The 13,888-nt window shown below is 45.2% G+C and overlaps 2 pseudogenes; one reads left to right on the top strand and one right to left on the bottom strand.

Annotated features, from left to right (window-relative positions):
• Positions 1–13,888, top strand: part of LOC132820027 (sodium- and chloride-dependent neutral and basic amino acid transporter B(0+)-like) — a 640,602-nt pseudogene that overhangs the window by 252,319 nt on the left and 374,395 nt on the right.
• The window catches only part of LOC132820282 (sodium- and chloride-dependent neutral and basic amino acid transporter B(0+)-like), an 85,439-nt pseudogene that overhangs the window by 52,962 nt on the left and 18,589 nt on the right, over positions 1–13,888 (bottom strand).

Here is a 13,888-nt window from a genome sequence, read left to right as displayed (position 1 = left end):
AGATTTAATAATCTAACTTTCCTGATTAATTATTTTACTTAAATTCATCAGTACCTTCTGAAATTTCCGATGGAAATAGAGACTTTTGGAGTGTTCCAAGAATCGGAGAATTGTCTAGTGGAAAATCCAGTTTCCTGGGCAATACCTTCAGAGTGTGCTAGAATGGGGATTCCACAGAATATTCATGGTGACTCATCGTCGACACCAAATAATGACTGGCCTGCGTAAAATCCTTGACTTTATATCATTATAATAAATGTCTGCTGGTTTCTCTGATAGCATGATATCCAGACTCAGTCTCTTATGTTATGGTGGATAATATATAAGCATATATATACATTACTGTAGGCAAACTAAGATCAAAATGAAGATAAGTAATAACTGTAATCCAGGAGATAATGAAGTTCATTGATAACTCACTGTGAGATTGTAAAGTAGGTACAGCAACTTTGTTTTAGCTAGCACCTTATCAATGGGTATTCCTGATAAACCGACCAAAATTATGTGTTCAATATTGTGATCCATCATGATGTCCGTGTATTTCTGCTGTAAGTAAAGTCTAACAGTGATTCCACTAGCATGCTACAAAGACTGATTGAAACTTTATTCTTTTGTGTTTTCTATCCTTGTTTTAATCTTAACATCTGTCGATATTGCTGACAAGGACTTTATTATCTTAACTCCAAAGGAATCTTCCATAAAACTTGTAATGAATCAATCTATGCCTATTTAAACTGAAAATGTGGTCTACTCTGACTTGAACTAGACAAATGAAAAAGGGGCTACATGAGTTTTATTAATCTACTGTTTATTGAAAATGCTGGGAACAATCTGGGTCTTAATGACATTCTGTTGTGTTTTTAGAATTATTTCAGTTTTAGGAATTTAGCAATATAAAGTATTTAAAGGTATAAAAGTATAATGCTTTTTACTCCTAATGAGAAATGGGCCACAGATTCAAACTACAACCTGTAATGAGACAATCTGATTTGCTCAAAAGTCACTTGAATTAATTTCAACCACCACTTTGCACTTTAGTATTTAACTGTGCCATGTCCAGACTGTAACATTTCTAACCCCTGCACAATTGTTAGGATGTCAGAAAACACACAAGACCAGGCTATAGTCCAGCAGGTTTATTTGAAATCAGAAGCTTCTGGGGTTCTGCTGCTTCATCAGGTGAAGGTTAAACCTGTTGGATCATAACCTGGAGTTGTTGCATTCTGACTTTGCCTACTCCAGTCAAACACCGGCACCTCCACATCAATTGTTACGATGGGAAGCACTGACAAGAGCAATATCCAAGCCAACAGTCCTTAAAGATCATTGAAATGCTCCCTCTGCATTTCTATCCCCTTAATTCAAATTCCAGACAGTACCTCCTCCATTTTTGTAAGCCAGGAAAGGGAATCTCCAGACATTGCCTAGACCCACAGCACAGCCAATCATCAAGAGCAAGTAGTCAGTCTTCGAGGACCAGTTACCTCTCTTCACATTTTCATCATTTCTGTTCACTGCTGGATTGGCAGCACTCTTGGGGCAAAGAAAGGAATTGACTAAATTAGAAAGTAGATTTTCTCAATCTAAACTTAAGCACTTAGTTCAACTCTTCCCCACTGTAAAAACATTTCTTCATTCCCCAGTTAACAGCAATCACTTAGTAGTTTGGAAACAAGACGGGTGACTGCAGTTCACAAAAGCTAAAATCCCCAAAGAATCAGCACTTCTCAGGATTTTACATGAGTGTAATTTCATGTTTTGCTAAAATACTCACTGTATCTATTGGAGAGTGTGTTTCCTGTTCATTCTGTGAGAATTCAGATAAAGCCAACTCCCTCTGGTCCATCTTCAGACAGCCATGAATACTTTCTTCGCTTGCTCAGGAGCTGGATGTAAACCTTAAGGAGCAAATCTTGCCCGAAGATGTTCTATCTTTCCAAAATTCCAGGACTGTGATTAAGAACTGTTCAGCCTTTCACCAAGTAAATGACTGGTGAGAATGACAAGATGTGTCCAAAAGGGCAAGATCTAGTTGCTCAGGTCTGGGTGATGTTCACATTTCCTGACTATTTCTGATGCAATCTCCACACTAAAAATAATAGAATTTCAGGTTTGTTTCAGAATACTCAATGTCAGAATATATCTATTTTGCATCACATATTTCTCACCAATGCTTTGAAATGAGGAGGTCACACAATATAGAGAGAGGCCATGGCATGAATCAGCGTCTGCAGCTTTCACCGTGGGGTGGCTGTTACTCTGCACTACCTCAATGTTTCCAATTGACCAGGAATCTCTCCTACTATCCCTGCTTGCCATACAATTATCAGAAAGATTCAAAGATTGACTATTGAGTGACCATTCAGATTGAGGCTGAATGCAGCGCCAATATTTTGAAGTCTTGAGATTTCAAAGGACTTTGTCAGAGTGAACCAGACACAGGGGATTTGCTGTTGGGAAAATTAAAAATCCCATTCAGTTCCCTCACAGTCAGCTGGGGCATCATGACCAGGGCCTCCAAGCCCTCCGTTGCTTCCTCTACCGATGTTCCCAACAGTACCCTTCCATCGACACTCTCATTCGTTTGGCCAAACTGGTCCTGACACTTAACAATTTCTCCTTCGAATCCTCCCACTTCCTCCAGACCAAAGGGGTAGCCATGGGCACCCGAATGGGCCCCAGCTATGCCTGTCTCTTTGTTGGCTACGTAGAACAGTCCATCTTCCGTAATTACACCAACACCACTCCCCACCTCCTCCTCCGCTACATTGATGGCTGCATTGGCACCACCTCGTGCTCCCGCAAGGAGGTTGAGCAATTCAACAACTTCACCAAAACATTCCACCCTGATTTTAAATTTACCTGGACCATCTCTGACACCTCCCTCCCCTTCCTGGACCTCTCCATCTCCATTAATGACGACCGACTTGACACTGACATTTTTTACAAACCTACCGACTTCCACAGCTACCTGGATTACACCTCTTCCCACCCTACCTCCTGCAAAAATGCCAGCCTGTATTTCCAATTCCTCCATCTCCGCCATATCTGCTCCCATGAGGACCAGTTCCACCACAGAACACAACAGATGGCCTCCTTCCAATTTCCCTTCCCACGTGGTTAATGATGCCCTCCAACGCATCTCGTCTACACCCCTCACCTCTGCCCTCAGACCCCACCCCTCCAACTGTAACAAGGACAGAACCCCTCTGGTGTTCACCTTCCACCCTACCAACCTTTGCATAAACCAAATCATCCAATGACATTTCCGCCACCTCCAAACGGACCCCACCACCAGGGATATATTTCTCTCCCCACCCCTTTCCGCCTTCCACAAAGACCATTTATCCGTGACTACCTGGTCAGGTCCACGCCCCCCTACAACCCACCCTCCCATGCTGGCACCTTCCCCTGCCACTGCAGGAATTGCAAAACCTGCGCCCACACCTCCTCCCTCACCTCCATCCAAGGCCCTAAAGGAGCCTTCCACATCCATCAAAGTTTTACCTGCACATCCACCAATATCATTTATTGTATCCATTGGTCCTCTCTATATTGGGAAGACTGGACATCTGCACCAATCAACCCCACTGCCCTGTGACCCAACATTTCATCTCCCCCTCCCACTCTGCCAAGGACATGGACGTCCTGGGCCTCCTTCACCGCTGCTCCCTCACCACCCGATGCTTGGAGGAAGAATGCCTCATCTTCCGCCTCGGAACACTTCAACCCCAGGGCATTAATGTGGACTTCAACAGTTTCCTCATTTCTCCTTCCCCCACCTCACCCCAGTTCCAAATTTCCAGCTCAGCACTGTCCCCATGACTTGTCCTACCAGCCTATCTTCTTTTCAATCTATCCACTCGACCCTCCTCCCTGACCTATCACCTTCAACACCTCCCCCACTCACCTATTGTACTCTATGCTACTTTCTCCCCACCTCCACCCTTCTCTCATTTATCTCTCTACCCTTCAGGCACTCTGCCTGTATTACTGATGCAGGGCTTTTGCCTGAAACATCGATTTTACTGCTCCTCAGATGCTGCCTGAACTGCTGTGCTTTTACAACACCACTAATCCAGCATCAGAAATTTCACATGGTCTGACAAATCTCTATCAATGGAATATATATGTTATATGTTTTTGGAGATATTTCCCTGGTGCCAGGATCAAGGATGTCTCAGAGAGGGTGCAAAATGTTCTCAAGGAGGAGGGGTACCAGCAAGAGGTCATTGTCCATATTGGAACCAATGACATAGGAAGGGGAAAGGTTGAGATTCTGAAGGGAGATTACAGAGAATTAGGCAGGAATTTAAAAAGGAGGTCCTCAAGAGTAGTAATATCTGCATTACTCCCAGTGCTATGAGCTAGTGAGAGCAGGAATAGGAGGATAGAGTAGATGAATGCATGGCTGAGGAGCCAGTGTATGGGAGAAGGATTCACATTTTTTTGGATCATTAGAATCTCCTTTGGGGTAGAAGTGACCTGTACAAGAAGGACGGATTGCACCTAATTTGGAAGGGGACTAATATACTGGCAGGGAAATTTGCTTGAGCTGCTCGGGAGGATTAAAACTAGTAAGGTGGGGGTTAGGGGGGTGGGACCCAGGGAGATAGTAAGGAAAGAGATCGATCTGAGATGGTACAGTTGAGAATAGGAGCAAGTCAAACAGGGCAGGCAGGGACAAGATAGGACTAATAAATTAAACAGCATTTATTTCAATGCAAGGGGCCTGACAGGGAAGACAGCTGAACTCAGGGCATGATTAGGAATGTGCGTCTGGAACATCCCAGCAATTACAGAAACATGGCTCAGGGATGAGCAGGACTGGCAGCTTAATGTTCCAGGATACAAATGCTACAGGAAGGATAGAAAGGGAGGCGAGAGAGGAGGGGGAGTGGCATTTGTGATAAGGGAGGATATTCCTGGAAATATATCCAGGGAAGTTATTTAGGTGGAACTGAGAAATAAGAAAAGGATGATTACCTTATTGGGATTGTATTATAGACCTCCTAATAGTCAGAGAGAAATTGAGAAACAAACTTGCAAGGAGATCTCAGTTTTCTGCAAAAATAATAGGGTGGCTATGGCCAGGGATCTTAACTTTCCAAACGTGGACTGGGACTGCCATAGTGTTAAGGGTTTAGATGGAGAGGAATTTGTTAAGCGCATTACAAGAACATTTTCTGATTCAGTATGTGGATGTACCTACTAGGGAAGGTGCAAAACTTGATCTACTCTTGGGAAATAAGGCAGGGCAGGTGACTGAAGTGTCAGTGGGGGAGCACTTTGGGGCCAGTGACCATAATTCTATTAGATTTAAAACTGTGATGGAAAAGGATAGATCAGATCTAAAAGTTGAATTTTTAAATTGGAAAAAGGCCAATTTTGACAGTATTAGGCAAGAACTTTCAAAAGCTGATTGGGGGTAGATGTTCGCAGGTAAAGGGACGGCTGGAAAATGGGAAGCCTTCAGAAATGAGATAATGAGAATCCAGAGAAAGTATATTCCTGTTAGGGTGAAAGGAAAGGCTGGTGGTATAGGGAATGCTGGATTACTAACGAAATTGCGGACTTGGTTAAGAAAAAGAAGGAAGCATATGTAAGGTATAGACAGGATAGATCGAGTGAATCCTAAGAAGAGTATAAAGGCAGTAGGAGTATACTTAAAAGGGAAAGCAGGAGGGTAAAAAGGGGACATGAAATAGCTTTGGCAAATAGAATTCAGGAGAATCCAAAGGGTTTTTACAAATACATTAAGGACAAAAGGGTAACAAGGGAGAGAGGAGGGCCCCTCAAAGATCAGCAAGGCGGCCAGTGAGCCTGAAGTCGGTGGTGGGCAAGTTGTTGGAGAGAATCCTGAGGCACAGGATATACATGTATTTGGAAAGGCAAGGACTAATTAGGGATAGTCAGCATGATTTTATGCGTGGGAAATCATGTCTCACAAACTTGATTGAGTTGTTTGAAGAAGTAACAAAGAGGATTGATGAGGGTAGAATGGTAGATGTGATCTATATGAACTTCAGTACGGTGTTCGACAAAGTTCCCCATGGAAGACTGGTTAGCAAGGTCAGATCTCATGGAATACAGGGAGAACTAGCCATTTGGATATGGAACTGTTTCAAAGGTAGAAGACAGAGGGTGGTGGTGGAGGGTTGTTTTTCAGTCTGGAGGCCTATGACCAGTGGAGTGCCACAATGATCGGTGCTGGGTCCTCTACTTATTGTCATTTACATAAATGATTTGGATGCAAGCATAAGAGGTCTAGTTAGTAAGTTTGCAGATGACACCAAAATTGGAGGTGTAGTGGACAAAGAAGAAGGTTACCTCAGATTACAACAGGATCTTGACCAGATGGGCCAATGGGCTGAGAAGTGGCAGATGGAATTTAATTCAGATAAATGCGAAGTGCTGCATTTTGGGAGGCCAAATCTTAGCAGGACTTATACACTTAATGGTAAGGTCCTAGGGAGTGTTGCTGAACAAAGAGATCTTGGAGTGCAGGTTCATAGCTCCTTGAAAGTGGAGTCGCAGGTCGATAGGATAGTGAAGAAGACATTTGGTATGCCTTCCTTTATTGATCCGAGTATTGAGTACAGGAGTTGGGAGCTCATGTTGCTGCTGCACAGGACATTGATTAGGCCACTGTTGGAATATTGCATGCAATTCTGGTCTCCTTCATATCGGAAAGATGTTGTGAAACTTGAAAGGGTTCACAAAAGATTTACAAGGATGTTGCCAGGTTTGGAGGATTTGGTCTATAGGGAGAGGCTGAACAGGCTGGGGCTGTTTTCCCTGGAGCATCAGAGGCTGAGGGGTGACCTTTTAGAGATTTACAAAATTATGAGGGGCATGGATAAGATAAATAGACAAAGTCTTTTCCCTGGGGTGTGGGAGTCCAGAATTAGAGGGCATAGGTTTAGGGTGAGAGGGGAAAGATATAAAAGAGACCTAAGGGGCAACTTTTTCACACAGAGGGTGGTACATGTATGGAATGAGCTACCAGAGGAAGTGATGGAGGCTGGTACAATATTTAAAAGGCATTTGGATGGGTGTATGAATAGGAAGTGTTTGGAGGTTCGGGCGCTTGCAAGTGGGACTAGATTGGATTAGGATATCTGGTTGGCATGGACGAGTTGGACCGCAGGTTCTGTTTCTATGCTGGACATCTCTATGACTCAATGACTCTCGGTGTTCCTGCTATAATGTGCGTTTTGTCATTGCGGTTTGGCTACAATGTGATTAATTAATTATGGGTGATGTTTGGATAATGCGAAGTTTCTCTTGAGCAGATTTTCTGTAGCAATCTACAACACAATTCTCTGTAACAATTTCAATAGCACGATTTTCTGTAGTGCGGAGTTCCAGAAGAACGCAACGGCTGCATTACAGCAAAACAACCTGTATCTAGATGCATCTGCTCCAAGCTCAGCGAGGTTACTCTCGTTTTTAAAATTATTTCACAAGATGTTAGCATCTTCACATTTGTTGCCCATTCTGGATTACCCTGATAATGAGTGACCTGTTGACCCAGGAGGACCTGTTAACTAACAAAAGATAGTTAACTGTTAATCGCAATGCTGTGCAGTCACACGTAGGCCAGACCTAGCAATCATGAGAAATATTTTTTGACAATGACTCTGGTGAAGCAGGTAGGTGTCTGCAATAACTGATGGTTGTTTTATGGCATCATTCAATTCCAGATTCTATTAATCACATGGAAACCTCACAAACCATTGTGATGAAATATGGAGATGTGGGCACCATGGTGGTTCAGTGGTTAGCACTGTTGCCTCACTCACCAGGAACTCAGGTTTGATTCCAGCCTTGGCTGACTGTCTCTGAGGAGTTTGCACATTTTCCCCGTGTCTGTGCGAGTTTTCTCTGGGTGCTCTGGTTTCCTGCAACAATCCAAGCAAGCTAGATGAATTGGCCATGCTATAAATTCCCCGTAGTGTTCAGGGATGTAAGGCTAGGTGCATGAGTCAGGGGTAAATATAGGATAAATGGGTAGGGGAATGGGTCTGGTTGGGTTACTCTTTGGAGATTCGATGTGGACTTGTTGGGCCAAAGGGCCTGTTTCCATACTGTATGGATGCTACGATTCAATGGCTCACAGCTTTTGGCAGTGTTGGGTACTTGTTTCCCTGATAATAGGAATAACCAGACAGGGAACTGCACAATGCCTTCGTGAATGCCTTTATTGCAGAAGTATGGCGTTAATGGTACATAGCAAGGTGATGCAAAGCACATCTGTCTGTGTTTTGCTCACATTCTTATACATTATTTCTTCATTCTATGCTCTCCCTTTACCCAATCCTCAGCCTCCACTTACTCTGAGTACTTCTAACCAATCACATCTTACATGTCCAATCACAAAATGTTTCTCTATGTCCTGTGATTATCTGCTAAGTTAAGCATGACCAAAATTTACTCATCAACACAACTTGTTCTGATTGTGATTGCCAGATGTTTCCTTTACAGGGTATTTGATATTTTGTTTGTCAACTGTACTGTTATAGTTAGCAACTGAGGGAATTTAAAATTCTCATAAAGTTATAGAGCACGGAAACAGACCCTTTGATCCAACTCATCCATGCTAACTATGTTTCCCAAACTAAACTAGTTCCACTTGCCTGCGTTTGGCCCTTTTGATTCCAATCACATTGTACATTATGAATCATTACCCATATGCAGCAGTCAGTATTCACTTCTTCTGATGTCGTAACTTGGGAGGGTTAAGGGCACGAGTAAAACAACATTTGATACATACATATAAAGCAAGAATAACAACAAGAAAGATGTTAATCTCCTGGAGAATAGATGTTTCAAGTGATCCTGACCAGTTATAGCCCAATTCTATATGGTACTTGAAAGGAGTTGTCTAAGTTTGTCGACCTCCTTGTGAATATGAGCAGTTGAATTTATGATCTCTTCAGAATTGGCCAGAATGTAGGTACAACACTCTTTTCCTACGTGGGCACAGGTCCGTCCTTTCTCAGATAGTAGCCAATCCAGGGCCATTTTGTAATTTTGTAATGTTCTTGTTCGAATAGCAACCATTTCTACATTACTCTTATCAAGGGCTTGGGAGGTGTCATGAACTACTTGTCCCAATATGGAATAGAGTAATTGAATCTCAGAAAAGGATTTATATGCAGCATATGGCCAATACCAAAGGTCAAAGAACTTGTCTATCTTAGAGTTGCAACGTTTATGGAGGATAAGGGATGAAAGGTAGAGTATGACACATAAAAGGGACTAAAAAAGCTAAATAAACAGAAACCAGATCATGACAGAGGTAACCACGTGGTAAGCATTATGTCCGCAAACAAAAAAAAGTACCATTGCACAGGATAAACTGAGTTATATAGTTCGGGAGCCAGGTGTGTTCAAACGTTTCTGCTGATGTGAGATAATAAATTTAAGTTTAAATGGAAGACAAGCATCAGATGTGCCATTAAAATATTAGGTACAATTACTCTGACCTGCAAACCAACCCTTCGGCTTAAATCAAGTGCGACAAATAGAACATAACGGTTTTCCCACCATTGATGTATTAGTGATGGTGATACGGACGGTATTAAATTGAGGTTGATTCCAGCATTCAAATGCCGAAGAACTGTACCCTGTCAATTCCCACATACCTCTGGTGCCATTAATTTCCACCCAATATATCCCTTTCTCTGTGGAAGATGTGGCAGCCATGTGGGATTCGTTCTGGAGAGTGACCCATTCAGCCACTGCAGATACATTAAAAGGCATGGGTCTAAGGGGATACCGTCCTTTGAATGTATGGGAATATGAGAGCAAACCCAGCACTGGAGACATTCGTATGTCCAGGATAAACATAAGACATGCACAAAAAAGTATTCGCATACAACTTGTGCCTGACAGTGCATGTTCATGTGACCCAAGAGATCAAAACAATTACGAGTTCCAAAAATAAAAACTTTGTCACAATGGGGCAGGGGTGTTAGCCCTTTTGACATGTGATGCATGAATCCAAGCCTTCCTGCCCTGCATATTCATGGCTGAAGGTGATAGGAGAAGAACTTGATACCGACCTTCCCACTTGGCACCCAACGGTTCTTTGTGTATTTTCTTAACGTAGACCCACTTGCCGGGAATGATGTCGTGAACACCTTTAGGGGAATCTCCTCAAGCTGCTGACACCTGTTGGGAAGCAAAATGAACAGAATCGGTTAGATCCTGAAATACTTTAACAATGAATCACTCAATAGTTGACAATCTGCTGTTCTAAGATCAATTGTACCAGGTAAAGACATGAGTCTACCAGTTATCACCTCAGAAGGGCTCATACCTGTGGTTTAATTAGGGATAGCTCAAATGCTACATCATACCAGAGGCAGAGCTTGAGGCCAAGGCAATCCTTCCTGATGATAGTTAGCCGAGTGTTGGTTCAGAATCCGATTTGTGTGTTCCACCTGTCGCAGTGACTGAGGGTGATTAGGCCAATGCAATTCCCACTTAATACTCAGCAGTCTCTACACTTCCTGGCACAATGCATCTACAAATTGAGTCTCTTGGTCCAAATCTATACAACTTGGGAGTGCCCATCGGGGAATGTATTCCTTACAGAGGGCTGTAGTGGTATGATTGGACGTGGCTTGCCAAGTGGGAGATGCTTCCACCCAGCTTGACAATTTGTTAAGAGTGACTCAAACCTCGAAATATCCTTGACATTTTGGTCGGGATATCTAAGAAGATGTTGGAAGAGCCCAGCAGGTGCCAGAGGTCTCAATTGTGCAATCACTGTGGTTGGTCCAGGATTATTTTTGCATGTTGCACAACGATTTGCCACAAATAGCGTATGTTACTTGAATCCTGTTCCTCACTAACTCTTTTAGAGCCTTGCCATCATCTGTAATGGAAACAAATGTCCCCACCAATAAATTTTCTGTGCCAGAAATGTCATTAGTATTCGTGGTGTTCTTTTTATTTTTTCCCTTTCTTTTGTTTTTTTTAACCCCCACACTACCGCCTAACTGCGGTAGTGCTTATTTTTTCCCCTGCACCCATGGTGTGTGTATGCAATTGTGAGACACAGTAAGAGACACAAGTTGCACAAATCTTTATTTAATTTCCACCACCAGGAAGAAAGGAAACACCCAAATGGCCTGTGACAAGCAGTGCCCTTCACATCAAAGGGCAATGCTGTGTGATCAAACAGTGAAGGGGAGGGCAGGGACTAAATCAAAATAGAGTTGGAGGGGGAAATGATGCACCCCACTCCCTGCGGCGCCCACCTCTCCCTGAACAACTCCAGGGTGTTGGTGGACACCGCGTGCTCCTTCTTCAAGGACACCCGGGCCCTAACGTAACCGCGGAATAGGGGCAGGCAGTCGGCCCTAACGACCCCCTCCACGGCCCGTTGCCTGGACCTGTTTATGGCCAGTTTGGCCAGGCCCAGGAGCAGACCCACGAGGAGGTCTTCAGACCTGCCCTCCCTCCTCCGCACCGGGTGTCCGAAGATCAGGAGCGTGGGACTGAAGTGCAACCAAAAGCAGAGGAGGAGGTTTTTCAGAAAATCAAAAAGGGAGTTCAAACGCCCACACCCAATATACACATGGTCCACGGACTCCACAGCGCCACAGAACAAACAGTTGGGCTGGGAATCCATGAACCACCGCAAACTGCGGTTGCAGGGGATTGCTGCATGCAGCACCCTCCACCCCAGATCCCCGAGAGAAAGGGGGAGGACTCCCGCGTAGAGGGCCCTCCACTGGGGATCTCCACCGTCCGGTGGCAAATGGGCACGCCAGGGCGTGTCCGGACGGTGGATGATGGAGAAGAGGTGGACGGTGTGCAGCAGCAGTCGATACAAGGCCCGCCTTTTCACCCCCTGAAAAGAAACAAAATTAAAATTCCGGAGGTGGCTCAGGTTGTGGGGCACAGGCTCCCGCGGGAAGTACGGGACCTTGGGGCCACGGTGAAATTCCGTCCGGGCTGGGGTGAGCGCGGACGGGATCCCACTGCACACCTGAGCATCCTCCAACTGGTGCACTACGTCGGGCCCGAGCAACGCCGTTTTAAGGCGTCGGATGACGGTGGCCACGTACCGGACATCTACCGCTGCCCTGCTCGCTATGTTTGCGGCAATGTCCAGCCCAGGCCCCCGGCACCCAGCACGTCCCCGACCCTGGTCACCCTCGTCGCCACGCCTCCCCTCCGACAGCCACTCGAATCCGCAAGCACGGAGGTGCGGATTCCTGAGCAACTGCTCCCTGACGACAGCCGCTACTTCTGCCGGTGGGTAGGCGCGGCGCGATTCGACCATGTTCCAGACAGTGATCAGGTCCTAGTAAAAGACAGGCAGCACCTTGAGGGCGACCTCCAAACCGTCACGGTCGACGAACAGGAGCTGCGTGTCGTAGTTGAGGTTACGCACCTGGCGGAAAAAATAAGTCGCCAGGGCGCACCACCTAGGAAGGAGGCTCGACGTAAAGGTATCGCTGCAAGGTCTGAAGGAGGAAGGTCGCGACCTGGGTGCGGACGCACACCAGCGACTGACTGCCCTCCTCAATAGGGAGACTCAGAACCTGCGCAGCGACCCAGTGCATCTTTTTGTCCCAGAAGAAGTTGACCAACGTTCTCTGGATGTCAGCGACAAAGCCAGGAGGAGGGACCAAAGTGACCAGCCGGTACCACAGCATGGCGGCCACCAGCTGGTTTATGACTAGCACTCGGCTCCTGTAAGATAGCACTCAGAGCAGTCCTGTCCAGCGGCCTAGGCGAGCCGAGACTTTGGCCTCCAGCTCCTAGTATTCGTGGTGTTACCGGTTTATTGGTCTCTCTGCCTTCAAACACCATTAACCACACACTTCAATGCATGCCCACTTTTCTTCCCATGAACACTGTCCCTTCATTGTCTTTAAATCTTGTCACTTGCGACTAAAGTCTGCAATTTAGTTATTACTGTCTCTTGTCAGCCATTACCTTCAGATGCTGCCTTTCTAGCAGCTTTAAAAACAGTGAGAATTCCATGGGATTTTCTTTATTATGGACTTTACAGTTTAAAATGCAGACTTCTTGTGGTAATTGCACGGCATTTCGGAGATTATGAGCTTCAACCCCAATTCTAATTGGGGTTCCTGCAGCTAAGAGCACTTTGCTGTGCTGAAGTGCTCGCTGACAGACCTCCTTGGGCTATGACTTCATGCAGGCTAGTAACAGCCCAGCTGGCGTTCTGAGTACCATTCTCAACAAACAAAGATATGTCTATGAAGATAACTCAATCTGGATTCTGCAAGGGTTCCTTAGCCACCCGAGCTGCTGCAGAATTTCCGCACAATCATGTTCGCCTTTGACCTAATCAGTCTCTTCCCCTCCTCCTCCTCCCCACCCTCCCAACTCTCGCCCCAACCCCCCCACCCCTCCACCAATTGGTTCTGCGGGGTTGGGAGCAAAATTGGACTGAACTGGCGGCAACAAGGTGGAGGTTGAGAGCTTCCAAGAGGGTGGGAGGCCTGATTCATAGACAACATGGCAAGGACTGTGTGAGGGCACTTCACAATCAGTTTCTGATTCAATACAGGATGCTGTGGCTATTAGCACCTTGGAAGTACCTTTCGTAGCTCTCAAACGGCTACCCCATCCCAGCGCCACTGGGTCCAACCGAGCATAACACAATAGTAGCTAATGGGCCAATGTCTGTCACTGTTTTCCTGGGGCAGTACAGCTTTCATATAACTGTCCTTTTCATGGACATGAAGAGTGAAAAGGTCTCCTGTTACTTGAGATACCCAAAGCTGAGGCTGAGCACACAGCAGATTTTAATTTTTGGAAGGCAGAATGCTACTTTGGGGTCAGTCTGCTTGGATTCACTCTTTTCTTTCAGGAGATCATTCAGTGGCGGAGCTAG

This window comes from Hemiscyllium ocellatum, chromosome 11, assembly GCF_020745735.1.
Source record: "Hemiscyllium ocellatum isolate sHemOce1 chromosome 11, sHemOce1.pat.X.cur, whole genome shotgun sequence".
NCBI classification, from domain to species: domain Eukaryota; kingdom Metazoa; phylum Chordata; class Chondrichthyes; order Orectolobiformes; family Hemiscylliidae; genus Hemiscyllium; species Hemiscyllium ocellatum.
Note: the sequence above shows the minus strand (reverse complement) of the source record. Positions and strands in the feature narration are given on the sequence as shown.